Source organism: Kogia breviceps, chromosome 7 (genome assembly GCF_026419965.1).
Source record: "Kogia breviceps isolate mKogBre1 chromosome 7, mKogBre1 haplotype 1, whole genome shotgun sequence".
NCBI classification, from domain to species: Eukaryota; Metazoa; Chordata; class Mammalia; order Artiodactyla; family Physeteridae; genus Kogia; species Kogia breviceps.
In genome coordinates this window covers 94465289-94484530 of record NC_081316.1, presented here as the reverse complement: position 1 = coordinate 94484530, position 19242 = coordinate 94465289, and positions in this window count along the sequence as shown.

Genomic DNA, 19242 nt, shown 5'->3' with positions numbered 1-19242 from the left:
CAGTATTGGGGAGAGGCAGAAGGTTGTACGTGGCAGAGGCTAGGGTAAGAGGTTCCTCAAAGCAGCCTTCTCAAAGGGCATAGAAGCAGAAGCCTTCTCCAGCGGCCTCTCCACCAGAGTCTATCCACAAAAGGAACACCTTGAAGCTGGCTGCGAATGCACAGCTGAGGAGGAAAGCAGTACCCGCATGCTACGAATGTGATCTCTTGATGGTGCCCCAGAAAGGAACTCTGGCACTTGTACTTCCCAAGTGAGCTTAGCTGCACAACGTTTTCCCCACAGTGGCGAGCAGAAACATTGCTAGTGGCCAGTGAGCCACCCCATACACCGGGGCAGTAGCACCACACACAACTCCCAGAGAACAGAGACTTCCCAATCCGTGCGTGTTCTCTTCGAATGGAGAGGGTAGTTTGCAGTCTGCGAAGCACAGACATGGCCCACAGCGCTGCAGGAGTGCCATCTACAAAGTAAATGGGAAGCTGCCCTCCCTCGAGTGGGTAAAAGCCTAACGCCAGCCCTGAAAGCACGTCACCGTGTGCAAAAGAAGAACAGAAAACGGACATTTTTCCCTGCACGAAAAGGGCTCTTGCTTTCTCAAACGGAAAGACAAGCTGTCAGAAGTAAGTCAGTATTGGAGAGAGGCAGAAGGCTGTACTTGGCAGAGGCTAGGGTAAGAGGTTCCTCAAAGCAGCCCTCTCAAAGGGCATAGAAGCAGAGGCCTTATTCAGCGGCCTCTCCACTAGAGTCTATCCACAAAAGGAACACCTTGAAGCTGGCTGCGAATGCACATCTTAGGAGGAAAGCAGTACCCGCATGCTACGAATGTGATCTCTTGATGGTGCCCCAGAAAGGAACTCTGGCACTTGTACTTCCCAAGTGAGCTTAGCTGCACAACGTTTGCCCCACAGTGGCGAGCAGAAACATTGCTAGTGGCCAGTGAGCCACCCCATACACCGGGGCAGTAGCACCACACACAACTCCCAGAGAACAGAGACTTCCCAATCCGTGCGTGTTCTCTTCGAATGGAGAGGGTAGTTTGCAGTCTGCGAAGCACAGACATGGCCCACAGCGCTGCAGGAGTGCCATATCCAAAGTGAATGGGAAGCTGCCCTCCCTCGAGTGGGTAAAAGCCTAACCACAGCCCTGAAAGCACGTCACCTTGTGCAAAAGAAGAACAGAAAACAGACATTTTTCCCTGCACGAAAAGGGCTCTTGCTTTCTCAAACGGAAAGACAAGCTGTCAAAAGTAAGTCAGTATTGGATAGAGGCAGAAGGCTGTACTTGGCACACGCTAGGGTAAGAGGTTCCTCAAAGAAGCCTTCTCAAAGGGCATAGAAGCAGAAGCCTTCTCCAGCGGCCTCTCCACCAGAGTCTATCCACAAAAGGAACACCTTGAAGCTGGCTGCGAAAGCACAGCTGAGGAGGAAAGCAGTACCCGCATGCTACGAATGTGATCTCTTGATGGTGCCCCAGAAAGGAACTCTGGCACTTGTACTTCCCAAGTGAGCTTAGCTGCACAACGTTTGCCCCACAGTGGCGAGCAGAAACATTGCTAGTGGCCAGTGAGCCACCCCATACACCGGGGCAGTAGCACCACACACAACTCCCAGAGAACAGAGACTTCCCAATCCGTGCGTGTTCTCTTCGAATGGAGAGGGTAGTTTGCAGTCTGCGAAGCACAGACATGGCCCACAGCGCTGCAGGAGTGCCATCTCCAAAGTGAATGGGAAGCTGCCCTCCCTCGAGTGGGTAAAAGCCTAACCACAGCCCTGAAAGCACGTCACCGTGTGCAAAAGAAGAACAGAAAACGGACATTTTTCCCTGCACGAAAAGGGCTCTTGCTTTCTCAAACGGAAAGACAAGCTGTCAAAAGTAAGTCAGTATTGGAGAGAAGCAGAAGGCTGTACTTGGCACACGCTAGGTAAGAGGTTTTTCAAAGCAGCCTTCTCAAAGGGCTTAGAAGCAGAAGCCTTCTCCAGCGGCCTCTCCACCAGAGTCTATCCACAAAAGGAACACCTTGAAGCTGGCTGCGAATGCACAGCTGAGGAGGAAACCAGTACCCGCATGCTGCGAATGTGATCTCTTGATGGTGCCCCAGAAAGGAACTCTGGCACTTGTACTTCCCAAGTGAGCTTAGCTGCACAACGTTTGCCCCACAGTGGCGAGCAGAAACATTGCTAGTGGCCAGTGAGCCACCCCATACACCGGGGCAGTAGCACCACACACAACTCCCAGAGAACAGAGACTTCCCAATCCGTGCGTGTTCTCTTCGAATGGAGAGGGTAGTTTGCAGTCTGCGAAGCACAGACATGGCCCACAGCGCTGCAGGAGTGCCATCTCCAAAGTGAATGGGAAGCTGCCCTCCCTCGAGTGGGTAAAAGCCTAACCACAGCCCTGAAAGCACGTCACCGTGTGCAAAAGAAGAACAGAAAACGGACATTTTTCCCTGCACGAAAAGGGCTCTTGGTTTCTCAAACGGAAAGACAAGCTGTCAGAAGTAAGTCAGTATTGGAGAGAGGCAGAAGGCTGTACTTGGCAGAGGCTAGGGTAAGAGGTTCCTCAAAGCAGCCCTCTCAAAGGGCATAGAAGCAGAGGCCTTTTCCAGCGGCCTCTCCTCCAGAGTCTATCCACAAAAGGAACACCTTGAAGCTGGCTGCGAATGCACAGCTTAGGAGGAAAGCAGTACCCGCATGCTACGAATGTGATCTCTTGATGGTGCCCCAGAAAGGAACTCTGGCACTTGTACTTCCCAAGTGAGCTTAGCTGCACAACGTTTGCCCCACAGTGGCGAGCAGAAACATTGCTAGTGGCCAGTGAGCCACCCCATACACCGGGGCAGTAGCACCACACACAACTCCCAGAGAACAGAGACTTCCCAATCCGTGCGTGTTCTCTTCGAATGGAGAGGGTAGTTTGCAGTCTGCGAAGCACAGACATGGCCCACAGCGCTGCAGGAGTGCCATCTCCAAAGTGAATGGGAAGCTGCCCTCCCTCGAGTGGGTAAAAGCCTAACCACAGCCCTGAAAGCACGTCACCGTGTGCAAAAGAAGAACAGAAAACGGACATTTTTCCCTGCACGAAAAGGGCTCTTGCTTTCTCAAACGGAAAGACAAGCTGTCAGAAGTAAGTCAGTATTGGAGAGAGGCAGAAGGTTGTACTTGGCACACGCTAGGGTAAGAGGTTCCTCAAAGAAGCCTTCTCAAAGGGCATAGAAGCAGAGGCCTTCTCTAGCGGTCTCTCCACCAGAGTCTATCCACAAAATGAACACCTTGAAGCTGGCTGCGAATGCACATCTTAGGAGGAAAGCAGTACCCGCATGCTACGAATGTGATCTCTTGATGGTGCCCCAGAAAGGAACTCTGGCACTTGTACTTCCCAAGTGAGCTTAGCTGCACAACGTTTGCCCCACAGTGGAGAGCAGAAACATTGCTAGTGGCGAGTGAGCCACCCCATACACCGGGGCAGTAGCACCACACACATCTCCCAGAGAACAGAGACTTCCCAATCCGTGCGTGTTCTCTTCGAATGGAGAGGGTAGTTTACAGTCTGCGAAGCACAGTTATGGCCCACAGCGCTGCAGGAGTGCCATCTCCAAAGTGAATGGGAAGCTGCCCTCCCTCGAGTGGGTAAAAGCCTAACCCAGGCCTGAAAGCACGTCACCTTGTGCAAAAGAAGAACAGAAAACGGACATTTTTCCCTGCACGAAAAGGGCTCTTGCTTTCTCAAACGGAAAGACAAGCTGTCAAACGTAAGTCAGTATTGGATAGAGGCAGAAGGCTGTACTTGGCACACGCTAGGGTAAGAGGTTCCTCAAAGCAGCCCTCTCAAAGGGCATAGAAGCAGAGGCCTTATCCAGCGGCCTCTCCACTAGAGTCTATCCACAAAAGGAACACCTTGAAGCTGGCTGCGAATGCACATATTAGGAGGAAAGCAGTACCCGCATGCTATGAATGTGATCTCTTGATGGTGCCCCAGAAAGGAACTCTGGCACTTGTACTTCCCAAGTGAGCTTAGCTGCACAACGTTTGCCCCACAGTGGCGAGCAGAAACATTGCTAGTGGCCAGTGAGCCACCCCATACACCGGGGCAGTAGCACCACACACAACTCCCAGAGAACAGAGACTTCCCAATCCGTGCGTGTTCTCTTCGAATGGAGAGGGTAGTTTGCAGTCTGCGAAGCACAGACATGGCCCACAGCGCTGCAGGAGTGCCATCTCCAAAGTGAATGGGAAGCTGCCCTCCCTCGAGTGGGTAAAAGCCTAACCACAGCCCTGAAAGCACGTCACCGTGTGCAAAAGAAGAACAGAAAACGGACATTTTTCCCTGCACGAAGAGGGCTCTTGCTTTCTCAAACGGAAAGACAAGCTGTCAAAAGTAAGTCAGTATTGGAGAGAGGCAGAAGGCTGTACTTGGCACACGCTAGGTAAGAGGTTTTTCAAAGCAGCCTTCTCAAAGGGCTTAGAAGCAGAAGCCTTCTCCAGCGGCCTCTCCACCAGAGTCTATCCACAAAAGGAACACCTTGAAGCTGGCTGCGAATGCACAGCTGAGGAGGAAACCAGTACCCGCATGCTACGAATGTGATCTCTTGATGGTGCCCCAGAAAGGAACTCTGGCACTTGTACTTCCCAAGTGAGCTTAGCTGCACAACGTTTGCCCCACAGTGGCGAGCAGAAACATTGCTAGTGGCCAGTGAGCCACCCCATACACCGGGGCAGTAGCACCACACACAACTCCCAGAGAACAGAGACTTCCCAATCCGTGCGTGTTCTCTTCGAATGGAGAGGGTAGTTTGCAGTCTGCGAAGCACAGACATGGCCCACAGCGCTGCAGGAGTGCCATCTCCAAAGTGAATGGGAAGCTGCCCTCCCTCGAGTGGGTAAAAGCCTAACCACAGCCCTGAAAGCACGTCACCTTGTGCAAAAGAAGAACAGAAAACGGACATTTTTCCCTGCACGAAAAGGGCTCTTGCTTTCTCAAACGGAAAGACAAGCTGTCAAACGTAAGTCAGTATTGGATAGAGGCAGAAGGCTGTACTTGGCACACGCTAGGGTAAGAGGTTCCTCAAAGCAGCCCTCTCAAAGGGCATAGAAGCAGAGGCCTTATCCAGGGGCCTCTCCACTAGAGTCTATCCACAAAAGGAACACCTTGAAGCTGGCTGCGAATGCACATCTTAGGAGGAAAGCAGTACCCGCATGCTATGAATGTGATCTCTTGATGGTGCCCCAGAAAGGAACTCTGGCACTTGTACTTCCCAAGTGAGCTTAGCTGCACAACGTTTGCCCCACAGTGGCGAGCAGAAACATTGCTAGTGGCGAGTGAGCCACCCCATACACCGGGGCAGTAGCACCACACACAACTCCCAGAGAACAGAGACTTCCCAATCCGTGCGTGTTCTCTTCGAATGGAGAGGGTAGTTTGCAGTCTGCGAAGCACAGACATGGCCCACAGCGCTGCAGGAGTGCCATCTCCAAAGTGAATGGGAAGCTGCCCTCCCTCGAGTGGGTAAAAGCCTAACCACAGCCCTGAAAGCACGTCACCTTGTGCAAAAGAAGAACAGAAAACGGACATTTTTCCCTGCACGAAAAGGGCTCTTGCTTTCTCAAACGGAAAGACAAGCTGTCAAAAGTAAGTCAGTATTGGATAGAGGCAGAAGGCTGTACTTGGCACACGCTAGGGTAAGAGGTTCCTCAAAGAAGCCTTCTCAAAGGGCATAGAAGCAGAGGCCTTCTCTAGCGGTCTCTCCACCAGAGTCTATCCACAAAAGGAACACCTTGAAGCTGGCTGCGAATGCACATCTTAGGAGGAAAGCAGTACCCGCATGCTACGAATGTGATCACTTGATGGTGCCCCAGAAAGGAACTCTGGCACTTGTACTTCCCAAATGAGCTTAGCTGCACAACGTTTGCCACACAGTGGAGAGCAGAAACATTGCTAGTGGCGAGTGAGCCACCCAATACAACGCGGCAGTAGCACCACACACATCTCTCAGAGAACAGAGACTTCCCAATCGGTGCGTGTTCTCTTCGAATGGAGAGGGTAGTTTACAGTCTGCGAAGCACAGTTATGGCCCACAGCGCTGCAGGAGTGCCATCTCCAAAGTGAATGGGAAGCTGCCCTCCCTCGAGTGGGTAAAAGCCTAACCCAGGCCTGAAAGCACGTCACCGTGTGCAAAAGAAGAACAGAAAACGGACATTTTTCCCTGCACGAAAAGGGCTCTTGGTTTCTCAAACGGAAAGACAAGCTGTCAGAAGTAAGTCAGTATTGGAGAGAGGCAGAAGGCTGTACTTGGCAGAGGCTAGGGTAATAGGTTCCTCAAAGCAGCCCTCTCAAAGGGCATAGAAGCAGAGGCCTTCTCCAGCGGCCTCTCCTCCAGAGTCTATCCACAAAAGGAACACCTTGAAGCTGGCTGCGAATGCACAGCTTAGGAGGAAAGCAGTACCCGCATGCTACGAATGTGATCTCTTGATGGTGCCCCAGAAAGGAACTCTGGCACTTGTACTTCCCAAGTGAGCTTAGCTGCACAACGTTTGCCCCACAGTGGGGAGCAGCAACATTGCTAGTGGCCAGTGAGCCACCCCATACACCGGGGCAGTAGCACCACACACAACTCCCAGAGAACAGAGACTTCCCAATCCGTGCGTGTTCTCTTCGAATGGAGAGGGTAGTTTGCAGTCTGCGAAGCACAGACATGGCCCACAGCGCTGCAGGAGTGCCATCTCCAAAGTGAATGGGAAGCTGCCCTCCCTCGAGTGGGTAAAAGCCTAACCACAGCCCTGAAAGCACGTCACCGTGTGCAAAAGAAGAACAGAAAACGGACATTTTTCCCTGCACGAAAAGGGCTCTTGCTTTCTCAAACGGAAAGACAAGCTGTCAGAAGTAAGTCAGTATTGGAGAGAGGCAGAAGGTTGTACTTGGCACACGCTAGGGTAAGAGGTTCCTCAAAGAAGCCTTCTCAAAGGGCATAGAAGCAGAGGCCTTCTCTAGCGGTCTCTCCACCAGAGTCTATCCACAAAATGAACACCTTGAAGCTGGCTGCGAATGCACATCTTAGGAGGAAAGCAGTACCCGCATGCTACGAATGTGATCTCTTGATGGTGCCCCAGAAAGGAACTCTGGCACTTGTACTTCCCAAGTGAGCTTAGCTGCACAACGTTTGCCCCACAGTGGAGAGCAGAAACATTGCTAGTGGCGAGTGAGCCACCCCATACACCGGGGCAGTAGCACCACACACATCTCCCAGAGAACAGAGACTTCCCAATCCGTGCGTGTTCTCTTCGAATGGAGAGGGTAGTTTACAGTCTGCGAAGCACAGTTATGGCCCACAGCGCTGCAGGAGTGCCATCTCCAAAGTGAATGGGAAGCTGCCCTCCCTCGAGTGGGTAAAAGCCTAACCCAGGCCTGAAAGCACGTCACCTTGTGCAAAAGAAGAACAGAAAACGGACATTTTTCCCTGCACGAAAAGGGCTCTTGCTTTCTCAAACGGAAAGACAAGCTGTCAAACGTAAGTCAGTATTGGATAGAGGCAGAAGGCTGTACTTGGCACACGCTAGGGTAAGAGGTTCCTCAAAGCAGCCCTCTCAAAGGGCATAGAAGCAGAGGCCTTATCCAGCGGCCTCTCCACTAGAGTCTATCCACAAAAGGAACACCTTGAAGCTGGCTGCGAATGCACATATTAGGAGGAAAGCAGTACCCGCATGCTATGAATGTGATCTCTTGATGGTGCCCCAGAAAGGAACTCTGGCACTTGTACTTCCCAAGTGAGCTTAGCTGCACAACGTTTGCCCCACAGTGGCGAGCAGAAACATTGCTAGTGGCCAGTGAGCCACCCCATACACCGGGGCAGTAGCACCACACACAACTCCCAGAGAACAGAGACTTCCCAATCCGTGCGTGTTCTCTTCGAATGGAGAGGGTAGTTTGCAGTCTGCGAAGCACAGACATGGCCCACAGCGCTGCAGGAGTGCCATCTCCAAAGTGAATGGGAAGCTGCCCTCCCTCGAGTGGGTAAAAGCCTAACCACAGCCCTGAAAGCACGTCACCGTGTGCAAAAGAAGAACAGAAAACGGACATTTTTCCCTGCACGAAGAGGGCTCTTGCTTTCTCAAACGGAAAGACAAGCTGTCAAAAGTAAGTCAGTATTGGAGAGAGGCAGAAGGCTGTACTTGGCACACGCTAGGTAAGAGGTTTTTCAAAGCAGCCTTCTCAAAGGGCTTAGAAGCAGAAGCCTTCTCCAGCGGCCTCTCCACCAGAGTCTATCCACAAAAGGAACACCTTGAAGCTGGCTGCGAATGCACAGCTGAGGAGGAAACCAGTACCCGCATGCTACGAATGTGATCTCTTGATGGTGCCCCAGAAAGGAACTCTGGCACTTGTACTTCCCAAGTGAGCTTAGCTGCACAACGTTTGCCCCACAGTGGCGAGCAGAAACATTGCTAGTGGCCAGTGAGCCACCCCATACACCGGGGCAGTAGCACCACACACAACTCCCAGAGAACAGAGACTTCCCAATCCGTGCGTGTTCTCTTCGAATGGAGAGGGTAGTTTGCAGTCTGCGAAGCACAGACATGGCCCACAGCGCTGCAGGAGTGCCATCTCCAAAGTGAATGGGAAGCTGCCCTCCCTCGAGTGGGTAAAAGCCTAACCACAGCCCTGAAAGCACGTCACCTTGTGCAAAAGAAGAACAGAAAACGGACATTTTTCCCTGCACGAAAAGGGCTCTTGCTTTCTCAAACGGAAAGACAAGCTGTCAAACGTAAGTCAGTATTGGATAGAGGCAGAAGGCTGTACTTGGCACACGCTAGGGTAAGAGGTTCCTCAAAGCAGCCCTCTCAAAGGGCATAGAAGCAGAGGCCTTATCCAGGGGCCTCTCCACTAGAGTCTATCCACAAAAGGAACACCTTGAAGCTGGCTGCGAATGCACATCTTAGGAGGAAAGCAGTACCCGCATGCTATGAATGTGATCTCTTGATGGTGCCCCAGAAAGGAACTCTGGCACTTGTACTTCCCAAGTGAGCTTAGCTGCACAACGTTTGCCCCACAGTGGCGAGCAGAAACATTGCTAGTGGCGAGTGAGCCACCCCATACACCGGGGCAGTAGCACCACACACAACTCCCAGAGAACAGAGACTTCCCAATCCGTGCGTGTTCTCTTCGAATGGAGAGGGTAGTTTGCAGTCTGCGAAGCACAGACATGGCCCACAGCGCTGCAGGAGTGCCATCTCCAAAGTGAATGGGAAGCTGCCCTCCCTCGAGTGGGTAAAAGCCTAACCACAGCCCTGAAAGCACGTCACCTTGTGCAAAAGAAGAACAGAAAACGGACATTTTTCCCTGCACGAAAAGGGCTCTTGCTTTCTCAAACGGAAAGACAAGCTGTCAAAAGTAAGTCAGTATTGGATAGAGGCAGAAGGCTGTACTTGGCACACGCTAGGGTAAGAGGTTCCTCAAAGAAGCCTTCTCAAAGGGCATAGAAGCAGAGGCCTTCTCTAGCGGTCTCTCCACCAGAGTCTATCCACAAAAGGAACACCTTGAAGCTGGCTGCGAATGCACATCTTAGGAGGAAAGCAGTACCCGCATGCTACGAATGTGATCACTTGATGGTGCCCCAGAAAGGAACTCTGGCACTTGTACTTCCCAAATGAGCTTAGCTGCACAACGTTTGCCACACAGTGGAGAGCAGAAACATTGCTAGTGGCGAGTGAGCCACCCAATACAACGCGGCAGTAGCACCACACACATCTCTCAGAGAACAGAGACTTCCCAATCGGTGCGTGTTCTCTTCGAATGGAGAGGGTAGTTTACAGTCTGCGAAGCACAGTTATGGCCCACAGCGCTGCAGGAGTGCCATCTCCAAAGTGAATGGGAAGCTGCCCTCCCTCGAGTGGGTAAAAGCCTAACCCAGGCCTGAAAGCACGTCACCGTGTGCAAAAGAAGAACAGAAAACGGACATTTTTCCCTGCACGAAAAGGGCTCTTGGTTTCTCAAACGGAAAGACAAGCTGTCAGAAGTAAGTCAGTATTGGAGAGAGGCAGAAGGCTGTACTTGGCAGAGGCTAGGGTAATAGGTTCCTCAAAGCAGCCCTCTCAAAGGGCATAGAAGCAGAGGCCTTCTCCAGCGGCCTCTCCTCCAGAGTCTATCCACAAAAGGAACACCTTGAAGCTGGCTGCGAATGCACAGCTTAGGAGGAAAGCAGTACCCGCATGCTACGAATGTGATCTCTTGATGGTGCCCCAGAAAGGAACTCTGGCACTTGTACTTCCCAAGTGAGCTTAGCTGCACAACGTTTGCCCCACAGTGGGGAGCAGCAACATTGCTAGTGGCCAGTGAGCCACCCCATACACCGGGGCAGTAGCACCACACACAACTCCCAGAGAACAGAGACTTCCCAATCCGTGCGTGTTCTCTTCGAATGGAGAGGGTAGTTTGCAGTCTGCGAAGCACAGACATGGCCCACAGCGCTGCAGGAGTGCCATCTCCAAAGTGAATGGGAAGCTGCCCTCCCTCGAGTGGGTAAAAGCCTAACCACAGCCCAGAAAGCACGTCACCGTGTGCAAAAGAACAACAGAAAACGGACATTTTTCCCTGCACGAAAAGGGCTATTGCTTTCTCAAACGGAAAGACAAGCTGTCAGAAGTAAGTCAGTATTGGGGAGAGGCAGAAGGCTGTACGTGGCAGAGGCTAGGGAAAGAGGTTCCTCAAAGCAGCCTTCTCAAAGGGCATAGAAGCAGAGGCCTTCTGCAGCGGCCTCTCCACCAGAGTCTATCCACAAAAGGAACACCTTGAAGCTGGCTGTGAATGCACATCTTAGGAGGAAAGCAGTACCCGCATGCTACGAATGTGATCTCTTGATGGTGCCCCAGAAAGGAACTCTGGCACTTGTACTTCCCAAGTGAGCTTAGCTGCACAACGTTTGCCCCACAGTGGAGAGCAGAAACATTGCTAGTGGCCAGTGAGCCACCCCATACACCGGGGCAGTAGCACCACACACATCTCCCAGAGAACAGAGACTTCCCAATCCGTGCGTGTTCTCTTCGAATGGAGAGGGTAGTTTACAGTCTGCGAAGCACAGTCATGACCCACAGCGCTGCAGGAGTGCCATCTCCAAAGTGAATGGGAAGCTGCCCTCCCTCGAGTGGGTAAAAGCCTAACCCAGGCCTGAAAGCACGTCACCGTGTGCAAAAGAAGAACAGAAAACGGACATTTTTCCCTGCACGAAAAGGGCTCTTGGTTTCTCAAACGGAAAGACAAGCTGTCAAAAGTAAGTCAGTATTGGAGAGAGGCAGAAGGCTGTACTTGCCAGAGGCTAGGGTAAGAGGTTCCTCAAAGCAGCCTTCTCAAAGGGCATAGAAGCAGAAGCCTTCTCCAGCGGCCTCTCCACCAGAGTCTATCCACAAAAGGAACACCTTGAAGGTGGCTGCGAATGCACCGATTAGGAGGAAAGCAGTACCCGCATGCTACGAATGTGATCTCTTGATGGTGCCCCAGAAAGGAACTCTGGCACTTGTACTTCCCAAGTGAGCTTAGCTGAACAACGTTTGCCCCACAGTGGCGAGCAGAAACATTGCTAGTGGCCAGTGAGCGACCCCATACACCGGGGCAGTAGCACCACACACAACTCCCAGAGAACAGAGACTTCCCAATCCGTGCGTGTTCTCTTCGAATGGAGAGGGTAGTTTGCAGTCTGCGAAGCACAGACATGGCCCACAGCGCTGCAGGAGTGCCATCTCCAAAGTGAATGGGAAGCTGCCCTCCCTCGAGTGGGTAAAAGCCTAACCACAGCCCTGAAAGCACGTCACCGTGTGCAAAAGAAGAACAGAAAACGGACATTTTTCCCTGCACGAAAAGGGCTCTTGCTTTCTCAAACGGAAAGACAAGCTGTCAAAAGTAAGTCAGTATTGGAGAGAGGCAGAAGGCTGTACTTGGCACACGCTAGGGTAAGAGGTTCCTCAAAGAAGCCTTCTCAAAGGGCATAGAAGCAGAGGCCTTCTCCAGCGGCCTCTCCACCAGAGTCTATCCACAAAAGGAACACCTTGTAGCTGGCGGGGAATGCACAGCTTAGGAGGAAAGCAGTACCCGCATGCTACGAATGTGATCTCTTGATGGTGCCCCAGAAAGGAACTCTGGCACTTGTACTTCCCAAGTGAGCTTAGCTGCACAACGTTTGCCCCACAGTGGCGAGCAGAAACATTGCTAGTGGCGAGTGAGCCACCCCATACACCGGGGCAGTAGCACCACACACAACTCCCAGAGAACAGAGACTTCCCAATCCGTGCGTGTTCTCTTCGAATGGAGAGGGTAGTTTGCAGTCTGCGAAGCACAGACATGGCCCACAGCGCTGCAGGAGTGCCATCTCCAAAGTGAATGGGAAGCTGCCCTCCCTCGAGTGGGTAAAAGCCTAACCACAGCCCTGAAAGCACGTCACCTTGTGCAAAAGAAGAACAGAAAACGGACATTTTTCCCTGCACGAAAAGGGCTCTTGCTTTCTCAAACGGAAAGACAAGCTGTCAAAAGTAAGTCAGTATTGGATAGAGGCAGAAGGCTGTACTTGGCACACGCTAGGGTAAGAGGTTCCTCAAAGAAGCCTTCTCAAAGGGCATAGAAGCAGAAGCCTTCTCCAGCGGCCTCTCCACCAGAGTCTATCCACAAAAGGAACACCTTGAAGCTGGCTGCGAAAGCACAGCTGAGGAGGAAAGCAGTACCCGCATGCTACGAATGTGATCTCTTGATGGTGCCCCAGAAAGGGACTCTGGCACTTGTACTTCCCAAGTGAGCTTAGCTGCACAACGTTTGCCCCACAGTGGCGAGCAGAAACATTGCTAGTGGCCAGTGAGACACCCCATACACCGGGGCAGTAGCACCACACACAACTCCCAGAGAACAGAGACTTCCCAATCCGTGCGTGTTCTCTTCGAATGGAGAGGGTAGTTTGCAGTCTGCGAAGCACAGACATGGCCCACAGCGCTGCAGGAGTGCCATCTCCAAAGTGAATGGGAAGCTGCACTCCCTCGAGTGGGTAAAAGCCTAACCACAGCCCTGAAAGCACGTCACCTTGTGCAAAAGAAGAACAGAAAACGGACATTTTTCCCTGCACGAAAACGGCTCTTGCTTTCTCAAACGGAAAGACAAGCTGTCAAAAGTAAGTCAGTATTGGAGAGAGGCAGAAGGCTGTACTTGGCACACGCTAGGGTAAGAGGTTCCTCAAAGAAGCCTTCTCAAAGGGCATAGAAGCAGAAGCCTTCTCCAGCGGCCTCTCCACCAGAGTCTATCCACAAAAGGAACACCTTGAAGCTGGCTGCGAAAGCACAGCTGAGGAGGAAAGCAGTACCCGCATGCTACGAATGTGATCTCTTGATGGTGCCCCAGAAAGGAACTCTGGCACTTGTACTTCCCAAGTGAGCTTAGCTGCACAACGTTTGCCCCACAGTGGCGAGCAGAAACATTGCTAGTGGCCAGTGAGCCACCCCATACACCGGGGCAGTAGCACCACACACAACTCCCAGAGAACAGAGACTTCCCAATCCGTGCGTGTTCTCTTCGAATGGAGAGGGTAGTTTGCAGTCTGCGAAGCACAGACATGGCCCACAGCGCTGCAGGAGTGCCATCTCCAAAGTGAATGGGAAGCTGCCCTCCCTCGAGTGGGTAAAAGCCTAACCACAGCCCTGAAAGCACGTCACCGTGTGCAAAAGAAGAACAGAAAACGGACATTTTTCCCTGCACGAAAAGGGCTCTTGCTTTCTCAAACGGAAAGACAAGCTGTCAAAAGTAAGTCAGTATTGGAGAGAGGCAGAAGGCTGTACTTGGCACACGCTAGGTAAGAGGTTTTTCAAAGCAGCCTTCTCAAAGGGCATAGAAGCAGAAGCCTTCTCCAGCGGCCTCTCCACCAGAGTCTATCCACAAAAGGAACACCTTGAAGCTGGCTGCGAATGCACAGCTGAGGAGGAAAGCAGTACCCGCATGCTACGAATGTGATCTCTTGATGGTGCCCCAGAAAGGAACTCTGGCACTTGTACTTCCCAAGTGAGCTTAGCTGCACAACGTTTGCCCCACAGTGGCGAGCAGAAACATTGCTAGTGGCCAGTGAGCCACCCCATACACCGGGGCAGTAGCACCACACACAACTCCCAGAGAACAGAGACTTCCCAATCCGTGCGTGTTCTCTTCGAATGGAGAGGGTAGTTTGCAGTCTGCGAAGCACAGACATGGCCCACAGCGCTGCAGGAGTGCCATCTCCAAAGTGAATGGGAAGCTGCCCTCCCTCGAGTGGGTAAAAGCCTAACCACAGCCCTGAAAGCACGTCCCCGTGTGCAAAAGAAGAACAGAAAACGGACATTTTTCCCTGCACGAAAAGGGCTCTTGCTTTCTCAAACGGAAAGACAAGCTGTCAGAAGTAAGTCAGTATTGGAGAGAGGCAGAAGGCTGTACTTGGCAGAGGCTAGGGTAAGAGGTTCCTCAAAGCAGCCCTCTCAAAGGGCATAGAAGCAGAGGCCTTTTCCAGCGGCCTCTCCTCCAGAGTCTATCCACAAAAGGAACACCTTGAAGCTGGCTTCGAATGCACAGCTTAGGAGGAAAGCAGTACCCGCATGCTACGAATGTGATCTCTTGATGGTGCCCCAGAAAGGAACTCTGGCACTTGTACTTCCCAAGTGAGCTTAGCTGCACAACGTTTGCCCCACAGTGGCGAGCAGAAACATTGCTAGTGGCCAGTGAGCCACCCCATACACCGGGGCAGTAGCACCACACACAACTCCCAGAGAACAGAGACTTCCCAATCCGTGCGTGTTCTCTTCGAATGGAGAGGGTAGTTTGCAGTCTGCGAAGCACAGACATGGCCCACAGCGCTGCAGGAGGGCCATCTCCAAAGTGAATGGGAAGCTGCCCTCCCTCGAGTGGGTAAAAGCCTAACCAAAGCCCTGAAAGCACGTCACCGTGTGCAAAAGAAGAACAGAAAACGGACATTTTTCCCTGCACGAAAAGGGCTCTTGCTTTCTCAAACGGAAAGACAAGCTGTCAGAAGTAAGTCAGTATTCGGGAGAGGCAGAAGGCTGTACGTGTCAGAGGCTAGGGTAAGAGGTTCCTCAAAGAAGCCTTCTCAAAGGGCATAGAAGCAGAGGCCTTCTCCAGCGGCCTCTCCACCAGAGTCTATCAACAAAAGGAACACCTTGAAGCTGGCTGCGAATGCACATCTTAGGAGGAAAGCAGTACCCGCATGCTACGAATGTGATGTCTTGATGGTGCCCCAGAAAGGAACTCTGGCACTTGTACTTCCCAAGTGAGCTTAGCTGCACAACGTTTGCCCCACAGTGGCGAGCAGAAACATTGCTAGTGACCAGTGAGCCACCCCATACACCGGGGCAGTAGCACCACACACAACTCCCAGAGAACAGAGACTTCCCAATCCGTGCGTGTTCTCTTCGAATGGAGAGGGTAGTTTACAGTCTGCGAAGCACAGTCATGACCCACAGCGCTGCAGGAGTGCCATCTCCAAAGTGAATGGGAAGCTGCCCTCCCTCGAGTGGATAAAAGCCTAACCCAGGCCTGAAAGCACGTCACCGTGTGCAAAAGAAGAACAGAAAACGGACATTTTTCCCTGCACGAAAAGGGCTCTTGGTTTCTCAAACGGAAAGACAAGCTGTCAAAAGTAAGTCAGTATTGGAGAGAGACAGAAGGCTGTACTTGCCAGAGGCTAGGGTAAGAGGTTCCTCAAAGCAGCCTTCTCAAAGGGCATAGAAGTAGAAGCCTTCTCCAGCGGCCTCTCCACCAGAGTCTATCCACAAATGGAACACCTTGAAGGTGGCTGCGAATGCACCGATTAGGAGGAAAGCAGTACCCGCATGCTACGAATGTGATCTCTTGATGGTGCCCCAGAAAGGAACTCTGGCACTTGTACTTCCCAAGTGAGCTTAGCTGCACAACGTTTGCCCCACAGTGGCGAGCAGAAACATTGCTAGTGGCCAGTGAGCCACCCCATACACCGGGGCAGTAGCACCACACACAACTCCCAGAGAACAGAGACTTCCCAATCCGTGCGTGTTCTCTTCGATTGGAGAGGGTAGTTTGCAGTCTGCGAAGCACAGACATGGCCCACAGCGCTGCAGGAGTGCCATCTCCAAAGTGAATGGGAAGCTGCCCTCCCTCGAGTGGGTAAAAGCCTAACCACAGCCCTGAAAGCACGTCACCGTGTGCAAAAGAAGAACAGAAAACGGATATTTTTCCCTGCACGAAAAGGGCTCTTGCTTTCTCAAACGGAAAGACAAGCTGTCAGAAGTAAGTCAGTATTGGAGAGAGGCAGAAGGTTGTACTTGGCACACGCTAGGGTAAGAGGTTCCTCAAAGAAGCCTTCTCAAAGGGCATAGAAGCAGAGGCCTTCTCTAGCGGTCTCTCCACCAGAGTCTATCCACAAAAGGAACACCTTGAAGCTGGCTGCGAATGCACAGCTTAGGAGGAAAGCAGTACCCGCATGCTACGAATGTGATCTCTTGATGGTGCCCCAGAAAGGAACTCTGGCACTTGTACTTCCCAAGTGAGCTTAGCTGCACAACGTTTGCCCCACAGTGGAGAGCAGAAACATTGCTAGTGGCCAGTGAGCCACCCCATACACCGGGGCAGTAGCACCACACACATCTCCCAGAGAACAGATTTCCCAATCCGTGCGTGTTCTCTTCGAATGGAGAGGGTAGTTTACAGTCTGCGAAGCACAGTTATGGCCCACAGCGCTGCAGGAGTGCCATCTCCAAAGTGAATGGGAAGCTGCCCTCCCTCGAGTGGGTAAAAGCCTAACCCAGGCCTGAAAGCACGTCACCGTGTGCAAAAGAAGAACAGAAAGCGGACATTTTTCCCTGCACGAAAAGGGCTCTTGGTTTCTCAAAGGGAAAGACAAGCTGTCAAAAGTAAGTCAGTATTGGAGAGAGGCAGAAGGCTGTACTTGGCAGCGGCTAGGGTAAGAGGTTCCTCAAAGCAGCCTTCTCAAAGGGCATAGAAGCAGAAGCCTTCTCCAGCGGCCTCTCCACCAGAGTCTATCCACAAAAGGAACACCTTGAAGCTGGCTGCGAATGCACATCTTAGGAGGAAAGCAGTACCCGCATGCTACGAATGTGATCTCTTGATGGTGCCCCAGAAAGGAACTCTGGCACTTGTACTTCCCAAGTGAGCTTAGCTGCACAACGTTTGCCCCACAGTGGCGAGCAGAAACATTGCTACTGGCCAGTGAGCCACCCCATACACCGGGGCAGTAGCACCACACACATCTCCCAGAGAACAGAGACTTCCCAATCCGTGCGTGTTCTCTTCGAATGGAGAGGGTAGTTTGCAGTCTGCGAAGCACAGACATGGCCCACAGCGCTGCAGGAGTGCCATCTCCAAAGTGAATGGGAAGCTGCTCTCCCTCGAGTGCTTAAAAGCCTAACCACAGCCGTGAAAGCACGTAACCGTGTGCAAAAGAAGAACAGAAAACGGACATTTTTCCCTGCACGAAAAGGGCTCTTGGTTTCTCAAACGGAAAGACAAGCTGTCAGAAGTAAGTCAGTATTGGAGAGAGGCAGAAGACTGTACTTGGCAGAGGCTAGGGAAAGAGGTTCCTCAAAGCAGCCTTCTCAAAGGGCAAAGAAGCAGAGGCCTTATCCAGCGGCCTCTCCTCCAGAGTCTATCCACAAAAGGAACACCTTGAAGCTGGCGGGGAATGCACAGCTTAGGAGGAAAGCAGTACCCGCATGCTACGAATGTGATCTCTTGATGGTGCCCCAGAAAGGAACTCTGGCACTTGTACTTCCCAAGTGAGCTTAGCTGCACAACGCTTGCCCCACAGTGTCGAGCAGAAACATTGCTAGTGGCCAGTGAGCCACCCCATACACCGGGGCAGTAGCACCACACACAACTCCCAGAGAACAGAGACTTCCCAATCCGTGCGTGTTCTCTTCGAATGGAGAGGGTAGTTTGCAGTCTGCGAAGCACAGACATGGCCCACAGCGCTGCAGGAGTGCCATCTCCAAAGAGAATGGGAAGCTGCCCTCCCTTGAGTGGGTAAAAGCCTGACCCAGGTCTGAAAGCACGTCACCGTGTGCAAAAGAAGAACAGAAAACGGACATTTTTCCCTGCACGAAAAGGGCTCTTGGTTTCTCAAACGGAAAGACAAGCTGTCAAAAGTAAGTCAGTATTGGAGAGAGGCAGAAGGCTGTACTTGGCACACGCTAGGGTAAGAGGTTCCTCAAAGCAGCCTTCTCAAAGGGCATAGAAGCAGAGGCCTTCTCCAGCGGCCTCTCCACCAGAGTCTATCCACAAAAGGAACACCTTGAAGCTGGCTGCGAATGCACAGCTTAGGAGGAAAGCAGTACCCGCATGCTACGAATGTGATCTCTTGATGGTGCCCCAGAAAGGAACTCTGGCACTTGTACTTCCCAAGTGAGCTTAGCTGCACAACGTTTTCCCCACAGTGGCGAGCAGAAAATTGCTAGTGGCCAGTGAGCCACCCCATACACCGGGGCAGTAGCACCACACACATCTCCCAGAGAACAGAGACTTCCCAATCCGTGCGTGTTCTCTTCGAATGGAGAGGGTAGTTTGCAGTCTGCGAAGCACAGACATGGCCCACAGCGCTGCAGGAGTGCCATCTCCAAAGTGAATGGGAAGCTGCCCTCCCTCGAGTGGGTAAAAGCCTAACCCCAGCCCTGAAAGCACGTAACCGTGTGCAAAAGAAGAACAGAAAACGGACATTTTTCCCTGCACGAAAAGGGCTCTTGGTTTCTCAAACGGAAAGACAAGCTGTCAGAAGTAAGTCAGTATTGGAGAGAGGCAGAAGGCTGTACTTGGCAGAGGCTAGGGTAAGAGGTTCCTCAAAGCAGCCCTCTCAAAGGGCATAGAAGCAGAGGCCTTATCCAGCGGCCTCTCCTCCAGAGTCTATCCATAAAAGGAACACCTTGAAGCTGGCTGCGAATGCACAGCTTAGGAGGAAAGCAGTACCCGCATGCTACGAATGTGATCTCTTGATGGTGCCCCAGAAAGGAACTCTGGCACTTGTACTTCCCAAGTGAGCTTAGCTGAACAAAGTTTGCCCCACAGTGGCGAGCAGAAACATTGCTAGTGGCCAGTGAGCCACCCCATACACCGGGGCAGTAGCACCACACACAACTCCCAGAGAACAGAGACTTCCCAATCGGTGCGTGTTCTCTTCGAATGGAGAGGGTAGTTTGCAGTCTGCGAAGCACAGGCATGGCCCACAGCGCGGCAGGAGTGCCATCTCCAAAGTGAATGGGA